Below are 8450 nucleotides of genomic sequence, written 5' to 3'. Positions count from 1 at the left end.
GACCTGTCTCTCTATGACTCTTTTCAGCCATGATACCACCAACACCCAGATCCAATTCATGGGCAACAACCTTGAGCCTCCCTCTGTTCCCCCAGGTTACTGGATGTGCTCAGATCCAATTTGCCAGGAATTCCCTGTCAAAATTTCTCATCAACGCACAGTCCTGATGTTAGCTACTCTGCTTGCACACGGTCCATTCAATGCATGATTATAAGTACACAGCACGTGATATATTTTTGAGAGAGAATGAACTGCTCTCAGTCTACACCTGGGATCCCTCAGCTTTCTTCCCACAGGTTTATCCACTTCCACCTGCAATGATATGTAAGATACAAATGACCTTTGAATTGTTCTAGAAATCTGTGTGAGGTCAGACCTCAGTTTAATGGGTCAAATCCCAGGAAATTTTCTTGCTATTCAGAGAGTAATAAGATTAATGACAATCATTGCCTGAAAGTCTGAGGCACACAGCTTTAATCCCAGCAATCTGAAGGCACAGGCAGGCAGATCTCTGTGAGTACGAGGCTAGTCTGGTCTAAGAGAGCTAGTTCAAGGACAGGCTCCAAAGCTACACAGATAATCCCTGTCTGAAAAAATTTATTGACAATCTCTTCTTGGCCTTTTAGTAAAGATCAAGTTTAGTATCTGTTCTTATGAGTTTGAAAATAACTACAGTAATGAATTATTGAAAAACTAACAAAGTGGTGCTTAGTGAGGTAGTGACGTAACTCTTTTCCTCTTTGTGGGAAATCCTGGCATAAATCCCCAATACTAGGTGAAATATAAGCAGAGGTAAAATACACTAATTCACAATATTTTATTACAATCAATACATTAAAAAAGAAGCATTCATGGTGGGGTGGCACATACATTTGGTCCCAGGATGGGGGAGGCAGAGGCAAGTGTATCTCTGTGAGTGTGAGGCCAGCTAGGACTACAGAGCAATTCCAGGATGGCCACGACTACACAGAAACTCTCTGTGTGTGTTTACATATTTTTAATTTGTGTATGTGTTCTAGACACACTTATTCTACCACCCACCCAGCGAATTAGGAGGACAACATGTGCATGTTTCCATTTCCCTTCTATCCTGGCTGGCCTGAAAACACAGGTTAGGTTCCCATGCTTAGTGGGAAATCCCATTGTAGCTATGTCATCACCCAGATGCCACATCTTCCAATGATTTTTGTATTCTCACAAAATTGTCCCTACCATTTTGTAGTATCTCAGAGGGTAGTATTTGACATGGGGTGTCTGTAGCTCAGGCAGTTCTCAAACTCATTGTATGACTTCTGGTTACTATGAAATTCTGATACCTGCCTCACACACACACTGAGTATTGAGACCTATAAACATTGAGTTTGCCTTCACCAAGGTCTTCAGCTGCTTCATTTGTCCAAATTGGATATGTATTCGCCTTCTAGTTTGAAAAGTGCGTACAAGGTGAAATTTTATCCTGATTCTTTGGCTTTTGCAAATGCACTAGTCATGCACCTGCTCTTGATATAAGCTTGGGAGAAAGGACAGCACTATTGTTGTGAAAGATATGATCAATCTTCCATCTAATTATATTTTTCACTTCCTTTTTGTTCCAGAAAGAGTTTCTCTGAGTAGCCACGGCTATCCTGTGACTCATACTGTAGACCAAACTGAACTATGAGATGTTCTTGTATCTGCCTACCAGGTGCTGGGATTGAAGGCATGTCCCACCATTGCCCCATTGGTTTTTTTTAGGGTGGGGTCTCAGGTATTCTTATCTGCCCTTGAACTTTCTTTTAATGTGATGATGATCTGGAGGACTGGGAATCACCACGAGCAAGGTCCACCACACAAGGGCTTTGATGCTAAGGAGATCTCAATCTGCCAACTGGACTAAACCTCATCTATCTGATATTTGTTGTTTGCTAAGGCAAATTATCAGTTTATAGCTCACACTGTGCTGTGATTCACAGTTGTTTTGATGAGTATCTGACAAGCTAACATTCAAACTGTGAGCCTGGATTTGTTATGTTTCTATTTTTCTGTATCAATTTTTTTTCTTCCTATGAAATCTCATCGAATGCAGACCTGAAGGAAATGTGACTCCAGGCACTGAGAAGTGAGTGTTTCCCATGATGCAGCATTTTAGGGGCTATCCTGTGAATTATAGTATATTAGGAATGTTATGAAATATTCAAACTGGGTTTGGTGGCCCACGGCTTTAATCCCAGCACCTTGGAGGCAAATGTAGGTGAATCTCTGAGAGTTGGAAGCAAGCCTGGTGTTCTAAGTGAGTCTCAGAATAGCCCAGGCTATTACACAGAGAAAGCCCAAGTCAAGAAACCAATTTAAAAAAAGTGAGGAATTGAACTTCCTTTCCATGGCAAAGCAAGAATTTCACTGACTCACTAAACCATGTTTCCTGAGCACAGAATGCTATCTTAGAGACTGCAATCTCTACTCCCAATATTTTTATTTTAATTTGTTTTGTTTTTCATTTCAGGGTTTCTCTGTTTAGGTGTGGAACTGAAAGACCCCCAGACCCCTAAGGGCCTCAGCATCCCGTGGAGCCTCCAAGACTCAAAAACCAGACCAAGAGCTGCAAAAGCAAGAGGGTTTATTGAACGAATTCGCATTCGGGTGTCAGCAATATCAGGGAAGCTGCACACCCCAGCAAGGGTTACAGGCTCCTTATATAGGAAAAACCCGCAGATCAGCATACAGGCAAGGGGCATAAGTGATTGATTACAAAGTATGATCTCATGTTAGAGTGGTTCCCCCAGGTGGGACCTGCTTTTCTACAAAGGAAAAACCTTAGAAAGTACCCTGTAAAGTCCTTGATTGTCTGTTGGCCAACCAGGTGTGACCCAAAGAGGATGGTCTTGGCGATTGCCCCTGTCTAAACCATAGGATGTGCCCGGGGTTGGGGTCACTTCCTTTTAATGGGCCAAGGCCTGTGGAAACTTTCTCTCTGTGAACTAAAACCTTTTAAAACTTTTTCTCTCAGCAAACTGAAATATTTCAGAACTTGTCCTGGCACTCACTCTAAGTCCAGATAGGATTTCAACACTTATAGATCCACTTCCCTCTGCCTTACAAGTTCTGGGATTAAAGGTGTGTGCCACCACCACCCAGAGTACTCCTACTATCTTAGAGCGTTGATGATTTGCAATGCAAAGTAGTAAGATACACTTTAAATTTTACTCCAAGACCATTTTATTTAATGAAAAATGGTAAGTGGTAAAAAGTTAGGTATGAAAACTTCACAGTAACACAGGCATTTAACAAATCTGAAATCTCAGAGCCCAGGAAGCAGGAAACATATTGCCAGAACTTGGGTCACAGACAGGGATAAGTTAGAGAAACACTATATACCTATTTTATATATTTCAAAAATTGAACCAATTTAGTTGGAAAAAGAAATCCCTGAGCCAGGGAGCAATAGCACACACCTTTAATCCTTATGGGGACTTTCTTGCTAATTGTTGTTCAAACTCTGTTACCAGCTAGAATCACCACACTCAGGTGACAAAAGCAAGCAGCTCACAGAAAATTCCATGCTAGTCTTGGCAACAAAGATTTAGTCCCAATGTCAAAAACTATAATTTATGTGAGTGCCCTGGTGGTATGTGCCTATAATCTCTACATTCTGGGAGGAGGAAGGAGAGCATTAGGAGTTCGGTACAGCCCCACTGTCTAAAAGATACAATAAATCTTCAGGCATGACACACTTAAATTGGAAGGTGCACAAACTCTAAAGTTTGACTGAGCATCTGAATTCATGAACCAGCACCAGGATGTGACTGAAGGGGCCAGACCCTCACTCAGCCACCTGCTTTAACAGCCATGGCAGGCTACAGAAAAGACATGTAAGCCTCTGTCTCAGGACATGACATAAAGAAACTCCAGATCCCCCGGCCTCCTTGAGCCTAGGGACAAACCTGAACACAAAGAAACTCCAGACCCTGCCCTCGGCCTCCTAGATACTTGGTTCCTAGGAACAGTTTGGCCATAAAAGAAATTGCAGGGGAGATCACAACCTCCCCTGTAGTCTCCAGGATACATTTCTGAAAACTATTGGTGGGTACGAATCACAGGCCACCTGTGAGTAACAAGAAAAAGCCATAAAAATCATAGAATGGACTCTTCCTTCTGCCTCGGCCCTCCTGACCTGTCATGAGCCCTACACCTGGCTAAGGTCCCCATCACCCCAGGATCTCTCTGGGCCTTCATCTCCTAGAGTGGACCCGCCCCGCCAGGAAGGACCTCTGCATCACCTCCTCTTACCACTAACCCCAACTAAAACCCTACCTATCACATATCCTTTCTGCTCCCCAGGGAGGATGAGGCCTTCATATGGGGTCATCAGAGTCTATCATATCCTTTGGGATAGGGCCTAGGCCCACCCCCATGCGTCTTTGCTCAAGGAGTATCCCTCTATGTACAATAGGCTCCCCAAATCCACACATATGCTAGGGATAAGTACTCAACTACAAGAGGAGGTCCAGTAGATTTCCGAGGTCTTTTCATAACATATTTGTAACTGACCTTCCTGCAAGTCAGCCACCATGGATAATCCCCGAGTATAAGTCAGTCCTATACCTAAACAAAACTTCTCTATGGCAGCCTTTGTCCAGTGAATCCTTGTCACGGCCTGGCATGCTGTACTAGCATTCTCATAAGCTAGCTGTTTCACACTCAAAGGTCTGACATCTGTCTCTGTAACTTCTTTTTGGATAATGTATGCATTGTCCTAGAGACAAATTCTGAAATAATTCCTTAGCTCCCTGCCTAATCTCTGTAACAAATTACCCTGCCTGACGGGCAGTCCTTGGCTGTCGGCTTCAAATTCATAAGGGTAAGGCTTCTCTAGCAATATTCCCTATCAGTGTCTGGGTGAAAAGCATGAACATAAGCCATCCTTAGTTCCTCGAGCTGCTTAAATGGTATGGACGTCTTCATCTTGCTTATGTTTCTGAGTATCTCTCTGCTCCAATATAGGAAATGTCTGAAATCCCTTTCTGTCTGCCACTTGTCTAATATTAGCTTGCACTGGAGACATCTGAGCTGCTTTGGCTGCCCACCATGACTCGAAGGGTGTCTGTTCCTTAGGCTGACCCATGCTTGTTGCTTTCACAGACAAAGGAATATTTCTCTGATCTGAGGAAACCAGCAAATTTCTTATCTCCTGTGAGAGTGACTCCAATACATCTTTCAGCAGGAGTTAGGAGGTTGAATTATACCACTGGGCTTTTGCCTCTCCTTATTCCTAGTTTAAAATGAACATGGCAAGACTCTCCATCCTGATACTTGGCAACTCTCTGTTTTTACTCACCCCAATCACAATGCGCTGTGTATATTTTTATGTAGCCACTCCTCAGTAGGTCTCTTGTCTCTATTACATTACTAACCAGTTCACGGGCAGATATTTCCTGCTGTCCTGCTTGTATGCGTGGCCACACCTACATTTCCTCAAGCCCCAGGGCAGCTCTGATACACCTGCGGTGGTGGCTTCTTCGAAAGGGAAGGATCCTTTCAAAATTTTAAACTCTAAAATATTTGAACTTGCTTTTTGCTTTACTTCAGCTCCCCTGGCTATTAGAATATACAAGAAAATATACAATCATAATTCTGTCTCATCTCTCTAATTTTACACATTCATACTCAAGGTTAACTCACTTTTATCATCTGGCTGATACTCCTGGTCATTACCATTTATAACCAACCCCATTTAAAGGAAAACACACATATGTAAGCAATATTTGGGAATTTGGGCATCGTTCTGTCCAAACTACTTCCTGCTGATTGGGGTCGCTGAAATACCACAGGGATCCTAAAAAACCAAGAAATACTGACCATAGTGGTCTGTGACTGCATTGTTCCAGGTGTCTTCCATGCTGGATAACCTGGCCATTGCTTCAGGGTGTCTCATTTCATCAAAACATATTTGTTTGAAAGGAACCCATAGCTTTTCATTTTTATGGAAACAAATGCAAAACTTTTTTCCAAGTAACCTCCCCTTATAATTTTGAAGTCAAAGTATTTTTGAAATATTTAAGTTGAATTGAGCAGCATTTATAATCAAATATCTGTTAGCAGCTTTTGCTCTTTCCTTAGCAATGGAACAATTCGAAGACAGCACAATAGCCTACAGTATCCGGACTCTCTATGTACTTTTTACTTTTCATTTTCTCTTTAAAACTCACTTTTCATTTTCTTTTTAAAACTCACATTTCATTTTCTATTCTTTTTAGTTTTCGTAATAATTCCATTAACTGCTGGTTTCTTTTTGAGGCAGACTTCTCTATTTCTTCTCCAACTCTGAGGAGTTGAAGCACCCTTCCAGTACCTTTACCAATCCACCCTCATAAACCTTACTTGCTGGCCAGCCTTCAGAGGGTGATCTCTCGTGGTCCCATTTCTTTCAGAGTCTCATTTGGACCTCCTCTTGTGATGCAGATGCCATGAAAAAGTCTGAGTATCTGGTGGAAACCTGGAGAATTAGTTAAAAGCAGAGACTTATGGCCTCTTGTGCTGTGTGCGTCTTTTCACCTTTATTCTTCTGACTTTTTTCCAGGGAGACAGCCTTATATACACTTACGGCATAATGGTAAAACCCCAGGTGTAAGAGCTTATGAAAGAAGAGCTTGTGTTTACCCAGGTATAGTGGGAGAAGTCTGGGACTGCAAGCCAGGACTAGAGAACAGGACACAGCTATGAATATTGGCCGACGGGTAATTCACAGAGACCCCATGGGGGCTTAAACCCAACAACCAAAGGCAAAAAATGTCACCAAGTATCTCAAAGCCCCCTATTTCCTACAAGAATTGCTATGCAATTAAGTTTACCAAGTCATCCAGTCCCTACAAGCAAACCAAAACACCAATTACAAAGTTCCTGGATTCCTATAGGAAACCCAATACAATCAAGTATCTAAAGGCATCAAATCACTGCAGTTCATGAAAATCTCCAACTGTCTCAAAGTGCCCTAGTTATTGAAGCATCTTCAACACAATCAATTCTTCCATGGTACCCAGAGAGGGAGAAGTCCCCAAGTGTCCACAGGACACTCAATGCAAACAAATCTGTCAGTAACCTAGTCCCCTAATGTACACAGGACTCCCACCACAAGGTGCCCATCCAATGAATCCAAGTCCCCTGTTCTACTCATGTTCCTCTGGGAGTTGTAGTGTCAGGGATTCCCCAGAATCTCTGGAGAGTAGAACGTACATATGGACATCAGGAAGATTCCCCTAATCCTCCAGAAAGCCTCAAACTACGCATTTCTTTTTCAAGTAAGAGATCCTACTGCAAAATATATGGATAAGTGCATATACCCAAGAAATGCAATCTATTCTCCAATGGCTTCCAGATCCGGAAAGGAACCTACAAGCACAAGTGTCCCCAGAACAAGCATGAAAACCAAGTCCCCCAATGGATACAAATCTCTCAACACTTGGAACACACATAGTGCACTCTAGTCACCAGATGCCCTTGTGTTCTTCAGCCAGTTCTGGCTCTGAGGGTTCCCTAGGCCCTGTGATGCCATCAAAAAATAGGGTGATCTGAAAGTTCACCCTAAACCTCCAAATAAACAAGGGAGGGAACGTTCCCTGTACTCTAAGGAACAAAAGCTCCTCCTCCAAGAACACTGATCAGTGCAAGTACCCAAGCTTCAATCAACTCATGGAGCTGGACTGATTATTGCTGAGACTGTTTATGTGATTAAGGTCTGTGTTTTTGTTGTCTCTCTACTGCAGTCAGAAGAGCTATGGTCCCAGTACAAAGAGCAGAATCCCACACCCTCCTTGATTCCTAAAGTCTTGGGTCCTTTAGGACGGTTGTCAAGCATACATATACCTGGTTATCATTCAATAGGTGTACTGGCAGGGACTCAGGTACCCAGACATCAGAGATCCTTGTAAAACCCCAGAAATTCTATCTGGAGATTCCCTAGTCCTTTTGTTTCACATCGTAAACCTTTCTCCCTTGCTAACTTCTTTAAATCCCCAGAACTCTGGGTTTAAATAGGTACTTTCTAGAAATAATTTTTCCAACCAGCTTGTTCACCATATCAAAGCAGTCACCCACTGACAACTTTTTTACCCCTTCCAGATCTGGTTTAAGAACCCACGTGCTAAGTACAAAAGAGAGAATCCCAGGACGCTAAACAAGGACTACAAGGGTCAACTGGACATGCTAAAGCGGTTTCTCCATCAAATAATTCCCATGGTAACTTATCTATCCTTGTCTCTGTCTTCAAATTTCTACTGTGGGCGCCATTCCCCACATCTACCCCAGCAGGGGAAGCATTAATTGTGGTTCATAGACAATTGTGTACTGTGTGCTTCCAATTTCCTGACTTCAATTCTTCTGTGTCCTTTCAGGTGCAGATAAGGAAGCAGAGGTCCAGATACTCTTGGGGATCATCCCAAGAACATGTAGAAATGCCATAGTGTTCAGGAGAAACC

General features: G+C 42.6%; 1 pseudogene; it reads left to right on the top strand.

Annotated features, from left to right (window-relative positions):
• The first annotated feature begins 606 nt into the window (after positions 1 to 606).
• Positions 607 to 734, top strand: LOC113839137 (annotated as a pseudogene).
• The last annotated feature ends 7716 nt before the right edge of the window (positions 735 to 8450 follow it).

This window comes from Cricetulus griseus, unplaced genomic scaffold (genome assembly GCF_003668045.3).
Source record: "Cricetulus griseus strain 17A/GY unplaced genomic scaffold, alternate assembly CriGri-PICRH-1.0 unplaced_scaffold_46, whole genome shotgun sequence".
Classification (NCBI taxonomy): Eukaryota; Metazoa; Chordata; class Mammalia; order Rodentia; family Cricetidae; genus Cricetulus; species Cricetulus griseus.
This window is presented reverse-complemented; position numbering and strand designations above follow the sequence as displayed.